Genomic DNA, 25,222 nt, shown 5'->3' on the forward strand with positions numbered 1-25,222 from the left:
AAGACGGCACCGGTGGCCGGCCCGGCACCGAAGCCTAAACAGGCACCGAAGCCTAAGCCGCAACAACCTAAGGCACCGGACACGGCACCGAGGAAACACTCGGCACCCAGATCCCATCCAAAGCCTAGCGACGCAGCCACTCCTCATCCTCAGGGCGCGTCGGCACCGCACCGCACCGACCGATCGCTGGAAGTGGAGCAGCCGTCTCAGTCTCCCGTTTCGGCACCGGATCCGACGACCTTACACCCTCAGGTGTCGGGACAAGAAGTGCTTCCGCCTTCCTCGCCTCCTGCGCCTCAATCACCATGCCTTCCAGGGGAAATCTCTGATGGGGCCTCACTTATCTCGATCCCAGATAGCCCGGTCCCCCATACTTCTAGAGCGGTACCGACGAAGGCACAGAGGAAAACACACCACCCTCGTACCCCTTCTCCAGGTTCGGACAGGGCAGCCTTCTCGCCTGGACCTTCGATTTCACCTCAAAGACGGCGGAGCCACTATCACGAGTACTCTCCTGCACGCCGCTACTATAGATCCCCGAGAAGGTCCATCACACCGCCTCACTATCACCGATCATACTACTCCAGATCGCCGTACCGTTACTCGTACCGTTCTCGTTCCCCTCGATCACCTACCCGCTCCCGCTATTATCGTCATAGGAGCACTCTGTCCTATTCTCCACAATACTCTCATCGTGTGTCTCGTCACCGCTCACCGCATTCGGAGCGTTCACGATCAATATCGAGGCGCTCACCCTTGTCTCCGAGCCGACAGCAAATATATTCGCCAACGACCCAAGGCTCTATTCCACCGGCTCAACGCCCACCAGCGCCTACGGGAGATGCGTCCACGACTTCGGTCCCACAGGACGATACCACTCAGTCACCAGTGGCGGAACACCAGTCAGTGGCCTCCCCGACAGATGTCGCTTCCTCTTCTCCTGATGATGCGGTGTTTAACGACGAACCCCCTCTAGCAGATGATTATAAGCAGTTCCATGAGCTTTTTACACGGGTAGCGGATTCACAAAACTTACGCACCTCGGGGGCGCCTCCAAAACACCATCCGCTGCTCAGAAATTTACAACATTCTAGTAAATCCAAGCTAGCTCTTCCTTTCGATGCCGCGATATTGGAGGTAGCCAATGACATCTGGCAAACTCCGGCGTCTATGCCTCCTACCAACAAACGCACGGACAGGAAATATTTTATCGACGCCAAGGATGCAGAGTTTCTCTTTACCCATCCTGTTCCGAACTCTATCGTGGTTGACGCAGCACAGCAAAAGGCGAGATCCGCGCAGGCGAGAAATTCTATCGCGGACAAAGAGGCCAAACGCTTGGATTTGCTAGGCAGAAAGGTCTATTCATCTGCTACGGCCACATTGAGGATGGCAAACTACTCTGCCCATCTTGCCAACCACGACTTCGACAACTATTCGAAGTTAGTGCCGCTCATACAGCATCTCCCACATTCCCAAAGGGAGGTACTGAAGGCCATAGTACAAGAGGGGTACACAGTGGCCCGTAATGCGCTCCAGATATCCCTCGATATCGCGGACTCGGCCTCCCGCACTACCGCGACGTCCATCGTCATGCGACGAGACTCTTGGCTCCACCTGGCTTCCGTGCCAAAGGATCTACACCCTAAGGTGGAGGACCTCCCATTTGACAGAGCATCCCTGTTCGCTCAAAACACAGACCAAGTGTTTCACTCAGGAAAAGACTCTAGAAATACGTTAAGAACTCTAGGGATGTACACCCCGCCCTTCAGGCGCAGGAGAGCCTGGCCATATAACAGGCAGAGGCCGCCTCCTTCTTCGGCTTCCTACTATACCAACCAACGATTTAGGCCATACGACCAGCATAGACAGAGGCAGCGCCCCCAACGTCGCCGCCAGCAACCTAACAAGGCCAACAACCAGCAACAATCTAGACAGCAAGTTTGACATACTGATCGAGAGTCTGCGAGCCATCCCTCAGCTAGAACCCAACGCGAGAGTAACCAAACTCTTCAACCGCCGTCTGTATCCATACTCCCTTCGTTGGTTTGCCATCACCACAGACCGCTGGGTCAGGGAGATTGTAACCTCAGGACTCACCATTCCGTTCTCCACCTTGCCTCCCACCAACCCTCCCTCCCCACCCCTTTTCAGGGACCCCTCCCACGAAAATCTGTTACGACAGGAAGTAGTACACCTACTTACCATAGGTGCAGTGGAAATAGTTCCTCCCGAATTCCATCGCAGGGGGTTCTATTCCCGATACTTCCTCACAGAGAAAAAGTCGGGGGGATGGAGGCCGATACTAGACCTTCGCGGTCTCAACCGCTACCTGCGAAGATACAGATTCAAGATGGTTACTCTGGGTTCCATCATTCCAACACTACAAAAGGGGGATTGGTTCGCGTCTCTCGACCTGCAGGACGCATACTTCCACATTCCTATCCATCCAGCTCACAGGAGGTTTCTGCGATTCACCGTCGGAGACGACCACTACCAATATGCGGTACTTCCCTTCGGCCTATCCGCAGCTCCGAGAGTATTTTCAAAGACCATGGCAGTCATAGCGGCATACCTCCGTCGAGCGGGGATCACCATCTTCCCTTATCTCGACGACTACCTCCTCTCAGCACCTTCGAGAGAGCAAGCCGAGATGGCAGTTGCCACTACAAAAGGCATCTTCGAGACCCTTGGCCTAATTATCAATCTGCCAAAATCTACTCTAACTCCGGCCCAGTCCATCGTGTTCATTGGGGCCAGACTAGACTCTACCACTGCTATGGCGTATCTGCCTACGGACAGAGCCGACACCATTCGAGACCTATCGAACGTCTTGCTCACAGCCCCGAAGGTCTCTTACCTTACCTGCCTGAAACTATTGGGCCACATGGCCTCTACCACATACGTCATAGCCCATGCTCGCCTCCGCATGCGATGTCTGCAACATTGGCTCCTCATAGCCTACAAACCGGGCATTACCAATATCAACACTTTCATAACCATCCCTGCCCGAGTCAGGAAATCGCTCGTTTGGTGGACTCTACCTGCCAATACTCTAGCAGGCGTTCCATTCCGGATCCAGCCCCCATCCATTCAATTGACCACGGACGCGTCGCTAATAGGCTGGGGGGCGCACATGTTGCACTACCGGATTCAGGGACTGTGGTCCCATCAGGAATCCCTACTCCATATAAACTTCCTGGAGCTCAGGGCAGTCTTCAACGCATGCCGCCACTTTGTCCAACATATACAGGGGACCACCATACAAGTCCTTACCGACAACATATGCACGGTTTACTACATCAACCGGCAGGCGGGGCCCGGTCCAGGACTTTGTGTGCGGAAGCAGTGCGCCTGTGGAACTGGGCGATCCGCCACAGGATCGCGCTCGTAGCTTCCTATCTCCCCGGCAAAACCAATATAATTGCGGACACGCTCAGCAGATCATTCCACTCCCAACACGAATGGGAGCTCCTTCACTCTGTAGCCCTCGATCTGTTTCGGGCATGGGGTTACCCAGAGATCGACCTCTTTGCCACTCGCGACAACAGGAAGTGCCGCTCTTACTGTTCGAGAGCGGGGATAGACAACCAATCCTTGGGGGATGCCTTCCTTCTCAATTGGGGAGCGTACCATCTCCTCTACGCCTTTCCCCCAATCCCGCTGATACCGCGGGTAATACAGAAAATACTATCAGACTCGGCGACAGTAATCCTCGTGGCTCCCTTCTGGCCGCGCCAGACTTGGCTCACGCAACTCATGCAGATGTCGGTGTCCAGACCTCAACGTCTTCCAAGGATCAACAACTTGATCTCACAACAAAACGGCAACTTTCTCCACCCGGATGTCGACCGCTTGCACCTGACAGCTTGGCTCCTAACTGGCTCCAGGGCCTAGAGTTAACCTGCTCCCAAGCAGTCATGGATGTACTCGTGCAAAGCAGACGACACAGCACCCAACGATCGTACATCTATAAGTGGCGTCGTTTCTCAGCCTGGTGCCGGCCACAAGCCATTAACCCCCTAAATGTGCAGATCCAGCGTATTCTGGACTACGTCCTGCATTTACACTCCCAAGGATTGGCCGCTGCTTCGCTAAAAGTACACTTGGCAGCTATTTCGGCTTTTCACGCTCCCATAGAGAGCTTTTCCGTTTTCTCTCATCCACTTACGAAGAAATTTCTCAAGGGAATTTCCAATATTTGTCCACCACACAAGCCTATCCCGCAGCCATGGGACCTTGGCCTTGTACTGGACACCCTTACCCGCCCACCATTTGAACCACTTGCGACTTGTGAGTTACAAATTCTCACGATAAAGGTTACCTTTCTCCTGGCAATAGCCTCAGCTCGGCGAGTTTCAGAGCTTGCAGCACTCTCAGCGGACCCGCCATACACGATGTTCACTCAGCAGGGAGTCTCACTGAGATGTCACCCATCCTTCTTGCCAAAAGTCAACTCGTCCTTTCATGTCAATGAACCTATAATCTTCCCTACTTTCTACCCCAAACCGCATGCTACACCGGAGGAAGCCCGCTGGCACACTCTGGACATTAGAAGGGCATTGGCATTTTACCTTGACAGAACACGTCCATTCCGGAAGTCTCCGCGTTTGCTATTATCACTCGCTGATCGCTCTAAAGGTCATCAGCTGTCGTCCCAACGTATTTCCAAACATATAGTTAACTGCATCACCCGTTGCTACACTCTCAGGGGGAAATCTCTGCCCTGTTCGCTAACAGCGCATTCAACCAGAAGTATGGCTGCCTCCACGGCTTTTATGAAAAATGTATCTCTTACAGACATATGCAGGGCAGCGACATGGTCGTCCGCATCCACCTTCGCTAGACACTATGCCCTTGACCGTCTCAAGGTCGCTGACACAGCAGTCGCTCAAGCAGTCCTTTCGTCCGTGCACAAGTAAATCCGAAGCACAATCAGTGCGAGGGTGACTGCTTCATACTCACCTGTAGTGGAGCACCCACGGGGACATCACTCGAAGAAGAAGAAAAGGTTACTCACCTTGTGCAGTAACTTCTGTTCTTCGAGATGTGTGTCCCCGTGGGTGCTCCACGACCCGCCCTCCTCCCTGCTTCGGAGATCTCTCTTGTATCTTGCAGATGTTCCGGCTAGGAGGAACTGGCGGGTCGGACCGCGCGACGCAGAAAAGGCGCGAACGCCGCGGGACACACTGCGCACGCGCGGTCCTCCGGAGGGGGCTACTGCTACAAAGAAGTTTCCGGTTTGCGGCGCCGGGACGAGCCCGACACCTGTAGTGGAGCACCCACGGGGACACACATCTCGAAGAACAGAAGTTACTGCACAAGGTGAGTAACCTTTTCATATACTATTTGAAACTGAATATTGAGTACAGTCAGTCTTACCAGCCTATCTAGGTACAGTGAACCCTTTGTTTTCTGGCACTCTGTTAACCAGAAAACTTTGTTAACCAGTATTGCCCCAGCCACAATACTGTCACATCTTCAGATGCACAGGCCTGACTTGGTTTACCATGATTGGCTTAACAATTTTTTATTTAAGAAGTACTAATCAACTTTAACTCAAAATAGAAATGTGAGAGCAACTGCCTCACACCACAAAACTATCAAGATTAAAACCTTGAGTTTTACTATTATTATCCATTGTTTTTTCCTACGTTGATGGGACTCTCAGATAACCAGAATGCCCTAATCCCCAAGTGTGTCAGATAACACAGATTTTACTGTACTTTATTTATAATGCAACCATCACATGGTATCTGGGTGCTGCTAACAAAATAAAAAGCAAAACAAGTCCTTCGGACATTTCTCCACTTCTCTCTCACTATGCTGCTAGGGACTGTGTGGAGATTTTGTTTTTTAGTTTGGATAAAAATGTATCCTGAGATCCTTGCATCTGCCGCAGAAAAGCTGTCCTACTTATTCTGAACCTGGCAAAATTAAGCAGTAAAACTAAGAAGAAACAAAGCATAATTCTGGAGATGAATTTCTTCTGGATTTTCTACCTCTTTTTTGCTGGGCTTCACTTCAAAAGCAAAGCCCAAATGGCCACATCGGCAATAAAATTCATTGTAGTAAATTCTTTCCAGTGCCACTGTACGGTTTTATGGTATGCTGTTTGAAAGTTATAAACGGCTAGCCATTCTGGGCCAAATCCTCACCAGATGTCAATAACAAGTCTTGGTCTAGGCTGTTTTACACCAGCTAAGAATCTGGCCCACTGTTTCTGGATCTGCTTCAGAATAAGCATACTTCACTATCTTATTCTGTGCCCTTTGTCCTACAATCCAAATACAGGAAGATATAGCGGGATCTGTTGGAATCGGTCATAAATCGTCTAACTGAAAAAGAATGTATATTATTTCATTTTACAAAGTATAGACTTAAGTCAGTTTTACTGAAAAATGCCATTAACACCCTTAGCGTGATATATTGCTATGTAATGTGTTTTCCATAAGTTATTTTATGTTTTGGTATTAATGATGAAATGGAAAAATGTGCATAACATCTATTTCTGGACAGCTGTGAAATGATTGGATTATTAAATGTCCCCAAATATGTAAATTTTAAACATGTACAGTGCAATTAATGTTTTTTGTTACATGAGAATATTAACATTTCAGAAATGAATTATTTAGTTTGTAAAGAATGTTTGGAAGAAATTGAATCACTTCCTTTGCTGCAGGTGTTGAGGAATCGTTCTGACAACTTTCATTTCTTTAGCGATCCCCTCTGAAAAGACTTAGTTATGATGTACTCAGGATGTGTAATTTTGCATGTCTGTCAAGAACACTGGTTAGCTATATACTGTGTCAATCATATTCTATAACATGTTAAAATGAATAAGGAAGCTAGTTTTTGTCACTAAAGTACTTCCCTCTGTTGGCTGTATATATTTTTCAAACATTTAGATTATTTAGAATGTTTTTACTTGTAGTTAGAAGAATCAGCTTGTTTTGGCTCAGTAGCTTGGTTTCTGAGAGTACTGTTTGCCAGGTTATAAATAATACCATGTTCCACATTGTGCATTTTCTGTTCCAAGTTCCATATTCAAACAACATTCCAAGGTCAGAATTTGTAATAGCCTGGTAGCAAAATTCATACATAAAACAGATATTCTTTCTTAAAGAATTTTACTTTATTAACCCTCAACTAAGTTACGTTTCAGCAGCTTTACCCCAGAATTTCCAATTTTATCTTTAAAACTTGTTGGGACTTGAAATAAGTCTTTGATGTGTTTTGATTGCTATGAAACTGTTTGCTCTAGGCCTCTGGTTTTTGTTAAATAATTAACGATATTTTGAGGGAATTGGGAAAAGTGCAAATACAATCTGACTTAAAAGTTGCTTAGGAGAGAGAGAGATTATATCAATGTTCAGGGAGGCTCAGCAGCCTCCTCCCCATCTCCAGCTGCCTACTGTAATTAGGCAGATAAAGGATGACTGCTGATTCAATGTTCTTCCTTCAGAGAGCAGTACCATAGAGGACTACTGCCTTCCTTTATCTTTATTTTAAGAGTCTTCTGACTGGGCAAGGAAGACACCAGAACATGTTCCTCCACTGGGGAGAGCAGCAGAAAGGAAAAAGTCCATTTTCCTCTTGCAACCACCCCTGCAGGAAGACATGGCCAAAGGAAACCCCATAATGCCTAGAAGGGTAGTTAAAGAATCTTCAGATATTCCTTAAACAAAATACAGGACTATGTAGCACTTTAAAGACTAACAAGATGGTTTATTAGATGATGATCTTTCGTGGGCCAGATCCACTTCCTCAGATCAAATAGTGGAAGAAAATAGTCACAACCATATATACCAAAGGATACAATTAAAAAAAATGAACCCATATGAAAAGGACAAATCACATTTCAGAACAGAAGAGGGATGCAGGAGAGGGGGAAAGGAAGGTAAATGCCTGTGAGTTAATGATATTAGAGGTGGGGAAGGGTAGATGTCTGTGAGTTAATGGTATTAGAGGTGATAATTGGGGAAGCTATCTTTGTAATTGGTAAGGTAGTTGGGGTCTTTGTTCAGCCGCCCCCCCCCCCCCCCCCCCCCCCGCGCGGAGAGTGTCGAATTTTAGCATGAATGCCAGTTCAGAGGATTCCCTTTCAAGTGCAGATTTGAAAGTCTTCTGAAATAAGATGCATGTGATTAGGTCATTGAGACAGTGTCCTTTCTGGTTGAAATGGCAAGAAACTGTTTTTTCTTTGTGATCCTGTCTGATATCTGTTTTGTGGGCATTGATTCTTTGGCGAAGTGTCTGAGACGTTTGTCCAATGTACATAGCAGACGGACACTTTCGGCACATGATAGTATAGATTATATTTCTGGATGCACAGCCATGGGTATACACATGGCCCCACAGTATGCTAATATATTTATGGCTGACCTAGAACAACGTTTCCTCAACTCCCGCCCCCTTTTACCCCTTCTCTACTTACACTACATCGATGACATCTTTATGATCTGGACGCATGGCCAAGAAACACTGGAGACATTCCACAGAGATTTCAACAACCTACACCCCACCATTAACCTCAGCCTGGACCATTCCACACAAGAGATCCATTTCCTGGACACCACAGTACAAATCAACAATGGAAAATTAGACACCACCCTCTACAGAAAACCCACTGACTCATACAGTTACCTACATGCTTCCAGCTCCCATCCAGCACACACCATACGATCCATCATCTATAGCCAAGCCCTTCGATACAACCGCATCTGCTCTAATCCCACTGACAGAGACCAGAAACTTCAGGATCTCTACCAAGCATTTATAAACCTCAACTACCCACCTGGAGAAATAAAAAAGCAAATTGAAAGAGCCAAACGAATACCTAGAAACCGTCTACTACAAGACAGACCCAAGAAAACCAACAATAGAACACCACTTGTCATCGCCTACAGCTCCCAACTTAAACCTGTCCAACACATTATCAATAAATTACAGCCTATACTGGAACAGGACACTAAACTCCAAGAAGCTCTGGGAGACAGACCCATAGTCTCCTATAGACAACCACCTAACCTCAAGATGATTCTTACCAACAGCCACAGGACATATCACATTAATACCAACCCTGGTACTTTCCCTTGCAACAAACCCCGTTGCCAGCTTTGTCCACATATTCACTCTGTTGACACCATTATTGGGCCTAACCAAGTGAGTTATAAGATCAAGAATACATATTCCTGCGCATCCAGAAATATAATCTATACTATCATGTGCCGAAAGTGTCCGTCTGCTATGTACATTGGACAAACATCTCAGACACTTCGCCAAAGAATCAATGCCCACAAAACAGACATTAGACAGGATCACAAAGAAAAAACAGTTTCTTGCCATTTCAACCAGAAAGGACACTGTCTCAATGACCTAATCACATGCATCTTACTTCAGAAGACTTTCAAATCTGCACTTGAAAGGGAATCCTCTGAACTGGCATTCATGCTAAAATTCGACATTCTCCGCGGGGGGGGGCTAAACAAAGACACCAACTACCTTACCCATTACAAAGATAGCTTCCCCAATTATCACCTCTAATACCATTAACTCACAGACATCTACCCTTCCCTACCTCTAATATCACTAACTCACAGGCATTTACCTTCCTTTCCACCCTCCCTGCATCTCCCTTCTGTTCTGAAATGTGATTTGTCCTTTTCATATGTGTTCATTTTTTTTTAATTGTATCCTTTGATATATATGGTTGTGACTATTTTCTTCCACTATTTGATCTGAGGAAGTGGGTCTGGCCCATGAAAGCTAATAAACCATCTTGTTAGTCTTTAAAGTGCTACATAGTCCTGTATTTTGTTTCAGCTACACCAGACTAACACGGCTACATTTCTATCAGATATTTCTTAACAGTTATGTGTTAGTGATTATTTGCGAGGGAATCTTTGATGTTTCCCTACTTCAACTGCTATTGCTTAAGATGTGGGAGAGGGCACATAGCACTACTGATTTTTTTTGGGAGAAGTGAAGAACAATGTCCGTTATTTATTGATTTTATATTTGCAGAACAACCTGTGTTCTCAGTTAGTAGGTTGGGGTCCTCACATAATGTAATCTTTCCAGAAAATACCTTACTGCACATTTGTGCCAGCAGCCAAAATAACATAACTAAACCCCACTCCGCTGCAGACATAATAATCGAATTCCTCTTCTTCTTAATATGACAGGATGTGGAACTAAACATACATGTTGCAGCATGCCCAGTAGATTAAGTAATGGGTGGCAAAGTTCAGAATCAACCCCCGCACACACATAGATATCCATCTTTAACACAAGCAGCTAAGAGAGAGAGATGTTGAAGAATGAAATTTCCACCCTTAATTTCTTTGCCTTTGTGTTTAAATCAGATCATTGGTGTCCCTTTGAAAATTGCTCTTTATAATAATCCCTTTCAAATGTTCAGTAATATGGACTGAATCTCTCTAGTACTGCACTCTCTAGCCCAGCAACATCCATGGTCCAGCGTGATTTTAGTTATCAAGATGTCTACTTATCATGGGAGTGGCCAAGTTTCCCACATCCCATAAAGTTTGTTGGAGCCACCAGTCCTGGCTCTCAGAGTTCTGTACTGTTATTTAGCTCTAATTTACCCCTAAATGTGTTCTCAGGGCCCAGTAAGGCATGGAAGTGTTGGTAATGCTGCTAGCCAATACTGACCTCCTGTGGTTCAGCAAATTCTCTGGTTTGACACCAGTCAGGTCCCAAAGATGCCAGACTAGAGAGGTTCAACCTTTAGTAATATACCTACAGCTCATTTTTAAATGAAAGAATATGTTTTCCCTCTCCACCTTTTAAAGAAAATAACAGAAATGGTTTCTGCTCTGGAGAATGTCTCCTGATATTTCTTTAGTTGTTTTTAAAATAAAATAAAATAAAATAAAATAAAGCTACTTTTGAATTATAGGGATGCCAAAAAACCTTGTGAAGCACTACTTTGTATGTATATTTGGTGTTTTGTTTACTAGTGTTTCCTTTTTTGTCAGCCTCTCTCCCCAAAGATTTCCACAAAGAATTTTAAAGAAATTATTGCAAGTGAAGGCCTGAAATAATAAATTTTCGCCTAGACTGATTTTTTGACCTAGTTATAAAATCTGAAGCAGGGACTTAATATTATCAACTACCTTTCAAATGGCTCAGGTGGTTGTTTGCAGTGTTGTTTTAGCTAAGTCAGTCCTAGGATATTAGAGAGACAAGGTAGGTGAGGTAATATTTTTTACTGGACCAACGTCTGTTGGTGAGAGAATCTTTGAGCCATAAAGAGCTCTTCTTCAGGCGGGGGTTCTTTAGCCCTGAAGACAAACTCTGTGTAGCTTGAAAGCTTGTCTCTCTCTCACCAATAACACTTAGTCCAATAAAAGATATTACCTTGCCCAACTTCTCTCTCTAAATAACTCATGTTTAATTCCTTTTTTTGGGGCGAGGGGAAGAGGTCAGGAATGTTTCTGAAATATTTGAAAAACACTTAAGCTATGTCTACACTGCCCCTGTTTTGCACAAAAAATATGTTATGAGGCGAAGTGTGGAATATCACCGCATCTCATTTGCATAATTAATGAGGCACCGTTTTTGTGCTAGGGGCTTTTTAATTATGCAAAAGAGGTGTGATGATATTTCACCCTTCACCACATTTGCATATTTTTTGCGCAAAACGGGGGCAGTGTAGACATAGCCTTAGGGTACGTCTACACTTGCTCCGTAGCTCGAACTAGGGATGCAAATGTAGCTGACTGAAATTGCTAATGAAGCGGGGATTTAAATATCCTGCACTTCATTAGTATAATCTTGCCCCTGTGCTATTCCACTTGCCAGCTGATTCGAACCAGAAAGTGCGCTCTGGGACACATTAGTTTGAATCAAACCCCTAGGTTCGAACTAACGTTACTCCTCAAACTAACATTAGTCCTGTGGCACCTTAAAGACTATCAAAAATATATAGAATATCATGAGCTTTGGACTTCAGCTCATCTGAAGAAGTGGATTTTGCCCATGAAAACTCATGATGCCGTATATATTTTTGTTAATCTCTAAGGAGACTCATTGTTTTTAAATTTACAGACTAACACGGCTACCCCTCTGAGATTTATTATATCAATATCCTCATTCAATATGAGGCACTCTAATTCATCCAACTTATTATTTAGACTTTTAGCATTTACATATAAGTACTTCAAAAAGTGTCACTATTTAGCTTTCTGACATTACATGATGTGATTGAATGGGACTCTTTTTCATTTGACTGTTTCTCATCAGATCTTATCCATATTTTATCATCTTCCATCCTCTTATCTTTACTAGGACACAAAGAATCTCTATTAATAGATTGTTCCCTAAGGGATGTCTCTGTACGATCCATCTGGTCCTCCGCACCTGTTGTCTTTCCCCCAGCCCTTAGTTTAAAAACTCCTCTACAGGTGGGACTTCCCTGGTCTGGCCCCCTCGGGACATGAGCGGTCTAAATCAAAGAGTTTGCCTGAAAAAGGGAGGTCAAGGCTCCTCTCCTAGCTGTTGGTCCTGCTCCTCACTGCTGGCCCGGCCATCTCCACCCCTATTGGAACTGCGCTCCCACCCGGGGCCGGGGCTGAACCTGGCCACGTGGGGCTCCCTGATCCAGCAATGTTCATTGTCCTGTGAGACTACAGATGTTGTCGGACCAGAGAGTCCCAGATTTTAGAGGTTTAACCTGTGCAATCTTTTTAACTTTAAGTGCCAGCAGTCTAATTCCATTTTGATTTAGTTGGAGCCCATCCTTCCTCTATAGGCTCCCTCTTTCCCAAAAGTTTCCCTAATTCCTCATGAATCCAAACTCCTCTGCCCTACACCATTGTCTCATTCACACATTGAGAACCTGCAGTTCTGCCTGTCTATTTGGCCCTGTGCATAGAACTGAAAGCATTGAGTTTCTGGATTTTGGTCTTTTACCTAGCAGCTTAAATTTGGCCTCAAGGATCACTCTCCTATCTATGCCCATGTCATTGGTACCTACACGAAACATAATCAGCGGCTCCTCCCCAGCACTACACGTAAGTGTATCTAGATGTCTCAAGAGATCCCCAAACTTTGCACCAGGCAAACAAGGACCCAAAAGCAAACTATTCCACTGCATAGGAAAGATAGAAAGGATGGTAGAAAACCACCTTGGATCAACCAGGAGATCTTACATGATCTAAAAAGGTGCCATATAAAAAGTGGAAACTAGGTCAAATTACAAAGGATGAATATAAGCAACCAACACAGGTATGCAGGGGCAAGATTAGAAAGGAAAAGGCACAAAAAGAGCTAAATCTAGCTAGAGGCATGAAGGGTAACAAGAAGATGTTGTAAAGTATATTAGGAGTAAGAGGAAGACCAAGCACAGGGTAGAACCATTGCTCAGTGAAGAGGGAGAAACAATAACAGGAAACTTGAAAATGGCAGAGGTGCTTAATGACTTTGTTTTAGTTTTTTGTCAAGAAGATGGATGGTGATGGGATGCCTAATGGAAATGGGGTAGGTTTACAAGTTAAAAATTACTGAGAAAAGTTAGATGTCTGCAAGTCACCAGGACCTGATGAAATGCATCCGAGAATACTCAAGGAGTTGATAGAGGCAGTAGCCTCTAGCTATCATCTTTGAAAAATCATGGAAGTTGGGAGAGATTCCTGAAGACTGGAAAAGAGCAAATGTTGTGCCAATCTCTAAAAAGTGAAATAAGAACAGCACAGTAAACTACAGATCAGTCAGTTTAACATCTTTGCCAGGGAAGATAATGGAGTAAGTAATTAATGAATCCATCTGCAAACATCTGGAAAAAAAAATAACAGCCAACATGGATTTGTAAAGAACAAATCATGTCAAATCAATCTCATAACTTTCTTTAATAGGATAACAGAGGAGAAGCGGTGGACATGGTAAACTTAGACTTTTAGTAAGGCATTTGGCAGGATCTCGCATGATCGTCTTACCAATAAACTAGAGAAGTACAACCTGGATGGGGCTACTATAAGATGGATGTATAACTGGATGGATAGCCATTTTCAGAGAATAGTTATTAATGGTTCACAGTCATGCTGGAAAGGCATAAGAAGTGGGGTTTCGCAGGGGTCTGTTTTGGGTCCAGTTCTGTTCAATATCTTCATCAATGATTTAGATGGTGGCATAGAGAGTATGATTATTACATTTGCTGATGATACCAAGCTGGGAGGGGTTGCAAGTGCTTTGGAGGATAGGGTAAAAATTCAAAATGATCTGGACAAACTAGAGAAATGGTCTGAGGAAAACAGGATGAAGTTGAATAAGGACAAATGCAAAGTACTCCACTTAGGAAGAAACAATCAGTTTCATACATACAGAACGGGAAGCAACTGTCTAGGAAGGAGTACTGCTGAAAAGGATTTAGGGGTCATAGTGGACAACAAGTTAAACATGAGTCAGCAGTGTGACACTGTTGCAAAAATGGCAAACATGATTCTGGGATGCATTAACAGGAGTGTTGTGAGTAAGACACAAGAAGTCAATCTTCTGCTCTACTTTGTGCTGATTAGGCCTCAGTTGGAATATTGTGTCCAGTTCTGGGTGCCACATAGGGTTGCCAAGTGTCGGGTATTCACCTAGACAGTCTGGTATTTTCACCTCCTGTCCAGTAAAAAAATTCAGAGAATACCAGACACCTAAGATGTCCGGTATTTTCTGAATTTTCCCCCGGCCAGTAGGCAAAAATGCCGGGCACCTGGCAACCCTACAAACACTCAGCGCCTGGTTTCCCGTCACACACACACCCCGAACCCCTTCTGGCCCCCAACACCCCCAGCCCCCTGACCCCAGCCCCATGCTTACCTGGTTCCCCAGGCTGCCGTCACAAAATGGCTACCAGCCAAAAGACCTAGGGGAAACAATGCTTCCCCTGGTCTTAGTGCTCAACTGCTCCCCTGCTCCTATTCCTGCACTCACTCTTAAAGGGGACATGCTGTTTTAATGGTGTTTTATTTTAATTTTGGCTTAATAAGTCCTTGGAGGTGTGTGCTGTGGTTTTTTGTTTTTGCCTCAACAACTTTGGTTCCCCCCCCCTCTCTTTTTTCCCCCTTCAACAGAATTTTTCCCTGGTGTGTTTTTTTGGGGGGGGGGGGAGGTGTTCTGTATTTTTGTTTCAACCATCTGGCAACCCTAGTGCCACATTTCAAGAACGATGTGGAGAAATTGGAGGAGGTCCAGAGAAGAGCAACAAAAATGATTAAAAGCCTAGAAAACATGAGCTATAAGGGAAGACTGAAAAAACTGGCTTGTTTAGTTTAGAAAAGAGAAGACACGATAGCAGTTTTCAAGTATCTACAAGGATGTTATAAGGAGAAGAGAGAAAAATTGTCCTTCTTGGCCTCTGATGGTATGACAAGAATCAATGGGTTTAAATTGCAGCAAGGGGGGCTTAGGTTGGACATCAGGAAAAACTTCCTGCCTATCAGGGTGGTTAAACATTGGAATAAATTGCCTACAGAGGTTGTGGAATCTCCATCACTGGAGATATTTAAGAGCAAATTAGACAGAAACCTGTCAGGGATGATCTAGACAGTGCTTGGTCCTGCTGTGAGGGCAGGGGACTGGACTTGATGACCTCTCAAAGTTCCTTCCAGTTCTAGTATTCTGTGATTCTGTTCCTTCCAGTTCTAGTATTCTAAGTCACCCTGCAGTTATCCCAGTCCTTGCAAAACCAGATCTCTGTATTTCTAATGATCGAATTCCCCATTACTAAAATTTGTATTTTCCTAATAACTGAGTTCCATCCCCCAGAGAAGTATCCTCAGTGCAAGAGGACACCACAACATCATCTGGTAGAAGGGTCCCAACTATGGTATCATTTCTGTTCCAGTTGGATGTTCTCCTTCCCTGAGCCTTTCATTGTCAACAGCACACAGGCTGTCTGACCAGGGGTGAGGCCACTGTCCTGGAAAGTGTCATCTGTGTACTTCTTTGCCTCTCTTAGCTCCTTCAGTTCAGCCACACTGGTCTCCAAATCCCTTATGTAGTCTCAGGGCCAGAAGCTCTTTGCATTGAATGCACTCACATGCCACCTGTTCATAAAGTAATTTCTAAGAGCCCTGCTGTCCAGGGAGCTGTGCTCAGGGTTGTTAGGAGAGGATGATCTGATGATGACTTTTCAGAAGTGGCAGGAATCTGAGTGGTAGAACCCTGCAAATCCATGGATATCTGCTTTATATACATGGATATCCGCATCTGCAGATGTCAATGCAGATATCCGTGGCTTGTTTTTTGCAGATGTGGATACAAATGTTGTATCCACATGGGGCTCTACTAAGGGGAAGCTCTGGTCTGAACCACTAGGATCACAAGGTTACTGGCCATCCTCGGAATGGTCCAAATTCTGAGTTGGATATTTTGGGAAGAGCCACTGAAGATGCAACTTACCCTTCACTTTCACATCTCCCAGCAAGACGTTATATCTCAGGACTGGGTTCATGCAACAGAATTGTAGTTGTTCCAAAAGCTTTTTTCATGTATTCTTTAACAATACAGGTGAAGGGCTGGAATTTGGAAGAGGGTGTCCCCAGTTACTTCATAGGAAGCCTCCTATTGATACCATTTGTATGAATGTGGGTGCTCCCCTCTGTAGGTTTTTGAAATCTCATCAGTAGATCTTACTGTTTCACTCTGTGTTGGATTGAGCAGTACATAGTCAGTCCGAACGCACTGGTCTGCCTTTCAGATTCTCCACACATGTTCCCTAATTACGCAAGCCCCCCTGTTCAACAAGGTAGTCAAGGATCTGACTAAATTAAAATGCCTGACCAAGGGACAATTCACCTGCTTAAACTTAGGCACAATGATTAATGGGTACATGTAAAATATACTACAAATTGAACAGAATTATGGGACATTCATGAATATGTATGTAGGAAAGCAAGTATTACATGAGAGAGAAATGGTGGGGGGGGGGGAAGGCAGGATGGGGGAAGAGGGGAAATGCAATGAGAGGGAAAATATAGTAATTTTTTGTTATAATATTTTACTTTACCATCCTTCTTCTGTTTCTTGTTACTCCCTTTTCTCATCCTTGCTTTTCTATACTCAGATTTGTATATGCCCCCTAATTCTGTTAGTCTCTTTTAATGGCTGACAGAATTGTGTGTTGAGCCTCACTCTGTATATACACTGCTTGGGACTCCTGATAGAGGCACTCTGTACTGTGTACCTGTTGTATGAAACCTGTATTATAGGAGAGGGAATTGAGGAAGCACTACAGCAAGCAATTATCAGCACTTCCTTTTCCTGTTCTTATCTGCTGTATCCTGATTTTAGTTTCTATCATTGGATTTTTCTTTGCTTACTGTATTCTTGCTTTGGTACAGAAGCAAAACCTACCAGTAGTGACAAGTTGCCAGCCTACAGATTTTCAACAAGTGTCTTTCCCCTAAATCCCCCACCACCCCCATTAGCTCTGTTTTCCAGCCAGCACTGCTCCCCTCCTGGCCGGTCCCTCCCCCTGGTGACCCTAAGACCCACCTATTTGAGCCACTGTATAAACACTTCCTTATGCAATGTTATGTATATTTTACCGGGTCTCAGAATTATGTGTGTGACTTCTTCTGTCTTTTATTCATTTGTTGGATGGGTAACGTCTCTAATTTTTGTTTGTCTCATTATATTCTTTAATTAAATATTTAGGGTGTTTATGTATGTTATTTCAGTTAGATGTAGCATATAAGAATTTTGACTATTAGTAATAGCTGAATACGTATATCAAAGCAATAGTTGATCTGTTTGTTTTGGTTTTTACCTTATTCGAAAGCAGACTGAAGTATTGTAGCCTGACCGTACGTTATAATGGAATCAAAGAAAGAAGGTTTTTAGTCAAGTAAAAGCAAGTGACAGTCTGTGTCTTGATACATTGTAGTCTGTGATAGAACACCAGGGAATTCACAGAAATAAAGATTAATCCATTGTGTTTAGTGCATATTTATGAAAGTTCATGTAGCAAGACCGGTTTCTTCAGATACATTAAATATCAGTTAGTTGATTGCAAACATTGCCAAAAACTTGACTCCACATTGGTAAAGGCAGAAGAAGCTTGATGGAGGAGGGAAGAGTATTCTAATACAGGAATGGTTTGACAAACAGAAAAAAATTACAAAGGTGTATCCATCCCAAAGGGTTGGAGTGTTCATTAATTATCTGTGTTCTCTTGATGAGACTAAAAAGGGCCACAGTCCAGTTGATGGGCAGGATTTTCCTTTTATTTTAGTACTTAGCTACTGCAGGGATGATTACTTTAATGATTCCTAAATGATTAGTTTGTGATTGCAGTCATTAGTCACCCTCAAAAAGCAGGTAAACTCAGTGAAGCACTCAGGACTTCACATGCTTATCCAAATCATAGCTACACTTCTGATGTGCATGAAGTTTGGATTGGATTTATATGTTCCATAGAAGCCTGAGCCAAATCAGAGGCCCACTGTACTGTATTGAGTTGCATGCTATTAGTCCCCAAAGAGCAGGAGTGGGGAACCTTTTTTGGGTCAGGAACCAATGACCCACAGAAAAATCAGTCAGGGACTGTACACAAGTGAGAATAAAAAAACAAAACAAACCCCTCACTGATGTGATGCCCCGATTGAGGAGAAAGACACTTCCCACATTCCCCTGGTACACCAGCGCCTGGGGGGCCCACCTTCGCAGATTTTGTGTGCTCCAGCTGTGTGGTGGGGCAGAACGGGGGCTGGAGTCCCAGCACTGGTTCCCCAATGCACGGAGGGCTTTGAGCCTTGAGGGCCAGATCCAGGCAAGCTGGGGGGCTGAATTCGGCCCCCACACCTGAGGTTCATCACCCCCACCAAAGACCGTAATATTTAAGCTCCCCTATCAAAAAACATCCCTGAATGGTCTGCATGTAAGCATGCTGAAGAACTTAAGCACATCTTTAAATGCTTTCCTGAACCACAGGTAATATGGATAAAGCTTAGGAGAAAAAGGCAACATAGCTATCCCTGTTTTACAGATGGAAACCTTGTCTTCATTAGGAAAAAAGGTGTGTTCTTGACTCGTAATCACTTACCTGTGGTAATCAACATGAGAAAAAGTCCTAGTGAAGACACAGTAGTGTATATTTTTTAACAGGAAAAAGTAGGTCCAGGTAGTCCCTGCATGGTTTATATTTTGACCTGCTGACTGGTGGCATTAACATAAACTGCCTGGTCTTCACTAGGATTTTTCCTCATGTTGGTTAGTGTGAGTAGCTAACATAAATGGAGAACACACCTTTTTTCCTAATGAAGAAAAGATCCACAGTCACGCAGGCGCGCTCTCAAGAGATTTATGGTATTTTCTGCATATAGCAGGAGAGAAGTCACCACAAGAAACATCCCTCAGCATTTCTGTCTCTGATGCCAGAGGGGAAAAGAGAGGGAGGAAAATGCAAAATAACTTGTAACTCAGGCTCAACTTTATTTCCAAGATTGGGTGAATGGTTATCTGTCCCAGCTTACCCAGACCCCTTACTTTGGTGTTTCTGCGGACCTTGAATATTATGTTATCTGCAACAATCTCGTGGAAAGATTGATTTTTGGCACAGGTTTCTTGATGGTAGCAGTATATGCATTTTTAAATGCAAAAAATATAATTGTTATTGTTTTTTTTCCCCCAATCTTATTCTAGCATAGACCCAACAAAGCAAAGCAATGTAGATCTATCTCTTAGGCTGTGTCCAGACTCAGGGGTTTTTTCGGGAAAAGTAGCCTATTTCCGAAAAAACTTCACCTGCGTCTAGACTGCAGCTGCGTTCTTTCGAAATTAAATCGAAAGAACGCGGCTTTTCTTTCGACGGCGGTAAACCTCATTTCACGAGGAAGAACGCCTTCTTTCGAAAGTGCTTCTTTCGAAAGAAGGCGTTCTTGAATGTAAATAGGGCTTCTTCGAAAGAGAGCATCCAGACTCACTGGGTGCTTTCTTTCGAAAAAGCGGCTTGCTCTTTCGAAAGTTCCGCGTGCAGTCTAGACGCTCTCTTTCGAAAGAGGCTTGCAGTCTAGACATAGCCCTATAGTCGCACCAGAGACTTAAGTTAAAACCTTTTGTGAGGTGTAAGGGAAGCTGATGGGTGCATTTGCTCCCATTAGCCTCCTGCTGGAGAACGCTGCCTAGCTCAGCTTAAAGTAAACCAATTCCAGCTACGTAGTCTACATAGCTGAAGTTGTGTACCTTAAGCTGAACTGCCAGGTCTAGTGTAGACCTAGCCTGAGAGTTTTAAGGCCCCAACTTTAAGCCTGTGGGACTACTCACAAGCTTAAAGTTATGCACATGCTTAAGTTCTTTGCTGGAATGGGGCCTGAGCTAGAAGACTTTAGCAGCTTAGTACATACTATTTAGATTCCTCTAACAAATACAACACACATAACAGTTGGTATAAGTAAATACTGTGCTGTGTGCACTAGACATTTATTTTATAGCCTGTACTGTAAGTGGCTGAATGGCTTTTGTACAGCTGTAAATCCCATTTAACATGATGCTATAAAACATGTCTCAAATGTATTTTCATATAGCTTCATAAACTGTAGTTCATTTATGTAGGTACTTTTTTATTGTAATTCTTTATCTTAAACATGAATCTGTTTCCTGATATTGTTCCTTTTAAAAAACCTGCCTCTCTATTATGTGCATCAGGAGAGTCCTTATATGCAGTAATAGTGTCCTGAACTTGTGTTTTTAACTTAAGAATGCAGGCCCAGCAAGCAGAGGGCCAAAATAGCATTAATTATGATTTTTCTCCATTGTAGTTCTTTGAGTGTGGGGCTGGAACAGATGTTCACTTTTTTCCCTCAGCTCCAACTGTTTTTAATTCTTGAGCGTTTTGAGAAATATCTTTAAACATTTGCCAGAGTTCAATTAACATTCCGTGACCGAAGGTGGAAAATGCCTACTTTGTTTTTCCTCGATCACATACCTACTCTTGCTGTACATGAAAAAGAAAGGCTTCAAGCTGGCACAAGTTTTATTACTATTAAGTTAATTTGCAGGATAAGCCTTTTTTGGGAGGAGTCCACTTGGTTTTATTTATTTACTTTTTATATTCATTATTTTTTTTTAAAAAAAATTGCACTGTAAGCCATTGTACTTTAATTACAGGAAGACACTGTTTTGGGGGAGGGGTTGGCAAGGGCTTAATCCCTTATTTTTGTTTACATGAAGTTGTAGAAATCCTGTTTTAAGAATATGTGTAAAGCAGAGATTGTGTTACTCAGTTTATCGTGTTTTTCCTGTACTGTGTATAAACAGAAGGTTGTACTTTATTGAAAGGCCTTTTTTGTGGAAAACAGGATTGGGGGAAAACGTTTATATAAGAATACAAAATAACTTCTCGAGACTATTGGCGCAGTGTGACCATAAAACCTCAACAGCACATTGTGAAGTTACATTATTACAACTTGCTTTAGCACCTCTACAACATTTTGACCGCATTTTCAGAACACGAGTCATGCCCTACAAACACATGCCATGGTATCCATTTACTGTTTTTCCTAGAATCAGTTCTTTACATGTATGTTTTTGTGATTAGTTGCTATTTTACAATTAGTTGCAACTGAAGAAAATATTGCCTATTTAACAATGTATTGTGTACACACCTTGGATTCAAGCAGAAAAAAAAGAGCTAACTGTAATACAACCTGAATTATCTTATCTGTGTAGGTATGCACATTTTAGTACTTGAATATAATTTTAGGATTTTAATTCTGTGCATTTGAGTTTTAAACTAGATTGCTTAGATTTATTAATAAGATTTTTGCAGTTGGAATAAAGCTATTCAATTAGTGATGCACAAAATAAAATCTAGATCTCTTCTGTATCTTATGTTGGCTTTGCAGAGCTAACAGGTGTAAAATATATTTTTAAACTATTGTTAAACAATTAAGCTGATATGACTTAGTCATGAGCAGATCTAACGTGTAAGATTGTCTTATTGGTACAGTCATTTGTCTGATGCTAAAAATAGGTTTTATGTTCCATTTTTTTACAGTTGCCATCATTACTTTATCCCAAATGTCATTGCCATGTCTCAAAGATTTTTATAGAAGTCTATTTGTAAATTTGCTTAGTTGTTAAATGCTCTGTGTCCAACGATGCTGTAGTCAGTCCCAGGCTAGGATTAGACAAAAGATCCTAATCCAGCTATATCTGTAAGCACATATTTATAGCATCTGAGGTGCTAGCCTTTAAAGCAGGTATAAACAGAAGAAGTCCTTTACAGCCCAGCAGCCTCACATGAAGCTAGAAGAAGCCGGGAGGATCGCCTCATGCTGCACCCCCATAAAATCAGTTAATTGGTTAAACTTGACGTTTTAACCAATTAACTAATTAAATAGGATTTTACATCCCTAATCACTATGGTGATACAGAGGAAAAATATTTCAAATATATAAAAACATGTCTAAATTGACATCTCACCTGTACTGTAAAACACACACACCCTATCTAATATGCATCCCTTTCAACCCAGTAGACAATTGGGAGTCTAAAATTCACCCATGGTGCAGAGTCCCTGTGTATGGAAAATGCAGCTCCAGTCCTTTCTCCAGAGAACAGCTCCTCCTTTTAAAAGACATCTTCTCCATTAATATTACTGCTCACTTGGCCTGATCAGTGTCATTGCTGCCAATCTCAGTGAGATCACAAGGTTCTTTCTCTTGTTATCGCTGCAGGAGTCAAAAGGAAATCGGCTGTAGTCTGTTCTACCTGCTGACAGTTGTAGGATGAAAGGAGCACATTGTTCTAGTATCTTAATTGTTGTGCTGGTTATCCACAGAATAAGCGTCTGATTTAAAGTTCCTGAGCTACTATTCTTTGTTCCAGTTGAGTTCTGCTCAATTGGGACCGAACGGTATCAGTGGGGGTAAAAGCATTTTAAAGCCATGTTTTTGTGCTCCTAATACCTGGGGTAGTTGGGGGGCTGAGTCATAATAGGGATTACCAGCTCACAAGATACTCTAGTTAACAGTCTTCTCCTCCTCTGGTATCGCTCTTATACTGGGATGTGCTAGAGCAGGGGCCGCCAACCTTTTTAACCACAGGATCACTTTTTCAATTTAAGTGCAATGTAAGATGTATGTCAAACCCAAATTCCCCTGCCCAGCTTCCTTCCCTCTCTCTCTGAGGTCTCACTCTGCTCCACCCCTTCTCTGAAGTCTCACCCTGCTCACTCCATCCCCCTTCCCCTGGATCTCATTCACTTTCACCAGGCTGGGGTAAGGGGTTGGAGTGCAGGCTGTAGTCTTGGAGGGGGCACCCTGAAGGTAGGGAGGTGGGGTGGGTTCTGGAGTGGAGTAGGGGGATACGGCATTTGCCTGGGGAGTGCAAGGTTGGGGGCTTGAGTCCCTCCCCCTCTCCCCCCACACTTCCCCCTATCTTGGGAGTAGCCAGACAGCCAACACAGGCTGTATCAGGAATGGAGCTGGTTCCCCTATCAGGAAGGCAGGATAAGGGATGCCCTGAATGTGAGGTGAGGTGCGTTCTTGAGTGGACTAGGGGAGAGAGCATTTGCCTGGGGAGCACAGAGTGGTGATCTTGAGCCCATCCCACCTGGGAGCGGTTAGTTGGTCAACACAGGCTGACCCAGAGATGGAGCTGGCTCTTGCATTAGGAAGGCAGAATAAGGGCCCCGCTGAAGATAGGGAGGTGGGGTGGGTTCTGGAGTGGCTTAGGGATAGGGTATTTGCCTGGGGAGGACAGGGTGGTGGGCTTGAGTCCTGTCCACCCTTGGAGGGGCTGGACAGCCAACCCAGGCTGCCCAAGGGATGGAGCTCACTCCTGCATTTGTGAAACCAGGTAAGGGACTTGCTGAAGGCAGGGAGGTGAGGTGGGATCCCCAGTGAACTCCGGGATAGGGCATCAATCTCTGGACAACAGGGTGGTGGCTGGATCCCACCCCCATCCACCCACCCAGGCAGTGTCTGGGCAGCCAACACCAGCTGCCCCAGGGATGGAGCTGGCTCCTGCATTAGGAAAACAGGATAAGGGCCTTCTGAAGGTATGGTGGTGGGGTGAGTTCTTGAGTGGTATAGGGCACTTGTCTGGGGAGGGATGTGGGTTCAAGTCCCACCCTGTGGCTATGTCGACACGAGCAGCTTCTTGCGTCAGAAATATGCAAATGAGGCTAAGCGTGGAATATTGCTGAGCCTCATTTGAATACCTAATGAGCCACCATTTTTGCAGAAGAGGCTCTTGCTGCAGAAGAGGCTCTTGCTCCAGAAGGAGCTGTCTACACTGCCCCTTCTTGCGCAAGAAAAACCCTCTTGCGCAATGCCGTTCTTCCTGAAAATAATTGGCATAACAGCATTGCGCAAGAGGGGTTTTTCTTGCACAAGAAGGGACAGTGTAGACAGCTCCTTCCAGAGCAAGAGCCTCTTCTGCAAAAATGGTGGCTCATTAGGTATGCAAATGAGACATAGCCTGGGAGTGGCCAAACAGCAGTCCCAGGGATTGAGTAGCAGCGCCAAGGCAGGCCTAGCCCTGCACCACCCCTGAAAGCAACTGGCATGTACAGCAGTGACTCCAGGTGCTGCCCCTCGTTTACAAGCACTAGCCCCACAACCTCCACTGGCTGTGGTTCTCCATTATTGATCAATGGAAGCTGCAGGAGTGGTGTCTGCAGGCAGGGACACCATGTGGAGACCCCCTGCTCTGATCATCTCAGGGGCTGCAGAGACATGCCAGCCACCTCCAGAAGCACAATTACCACAGGGATAATTACTCCAGACATGACAGGTTCAGCATTTTAGAACTCACTACTGAAAGAATTAAATTTAAGCATAAGAGAGAAATAAAAATGATGAAATGCACAGACCAGTAATCCGCTTTGCAAACAGTAAAAGTAGTAACAATCCCCCACGTACACATTGGGTCAGGAGATGAGAGGGAAGGACAGTTGGTGTTTGTGAGAATGACCAACACACACAGTGAGTAAGAGTGACTGGTTTGCATTGCCAAGTTCCCGCCATCCCCCTCTCTCTGGCTATGTCTACACTGGCGGGTTCTTGCGCAAGTATCTGCAGAGTGTCTACACTGCCCGCCCACTCTTGTGCAAGAAGATTTACAGTACGGCGTTAGAAGATAGGGCTCCTTGTTCAAGAGCTACACTCTTTTCTTACATGTGTGAGCTCTTTTGTGCAAGAGCTCTTGCACAAGAGGGCAGTCTGGACGCGCGGCAGGGATTTCTTGCGCAAGAAAGCCC

The 25,222-nt window shown here is 44.3% G+C and overlaps 1 protein-coding gene across 1 annotated transcript in view; it reads left to right on the plus strand.

Annotated features, from left to right (window-relative positions):
• JAZF1 (JAZF zinc finger 1) overlaps positions 1–25,222 on the plus strand; it is a 313,629-nt gene that overhangs the window by 255,897 nt on the left and 32,510 nt on the right. The window lies entirely within an intron of this gene.

The sequence above is a fragment of the Pelodiscus sinensis genome, chromosome 2 (genome assembly GCF_049634645.1).
Source record: "Pelodiscus sinensis isolate JC-2024 chromosome 2, ASM4963464v1, whole genome shotgun sequence".
Lineage (NCBI taxonomy): Eukaryota > Metazoa > Chordata > Testudines > Trionychidae > Pelodiscus > Pelodiscus sinensis.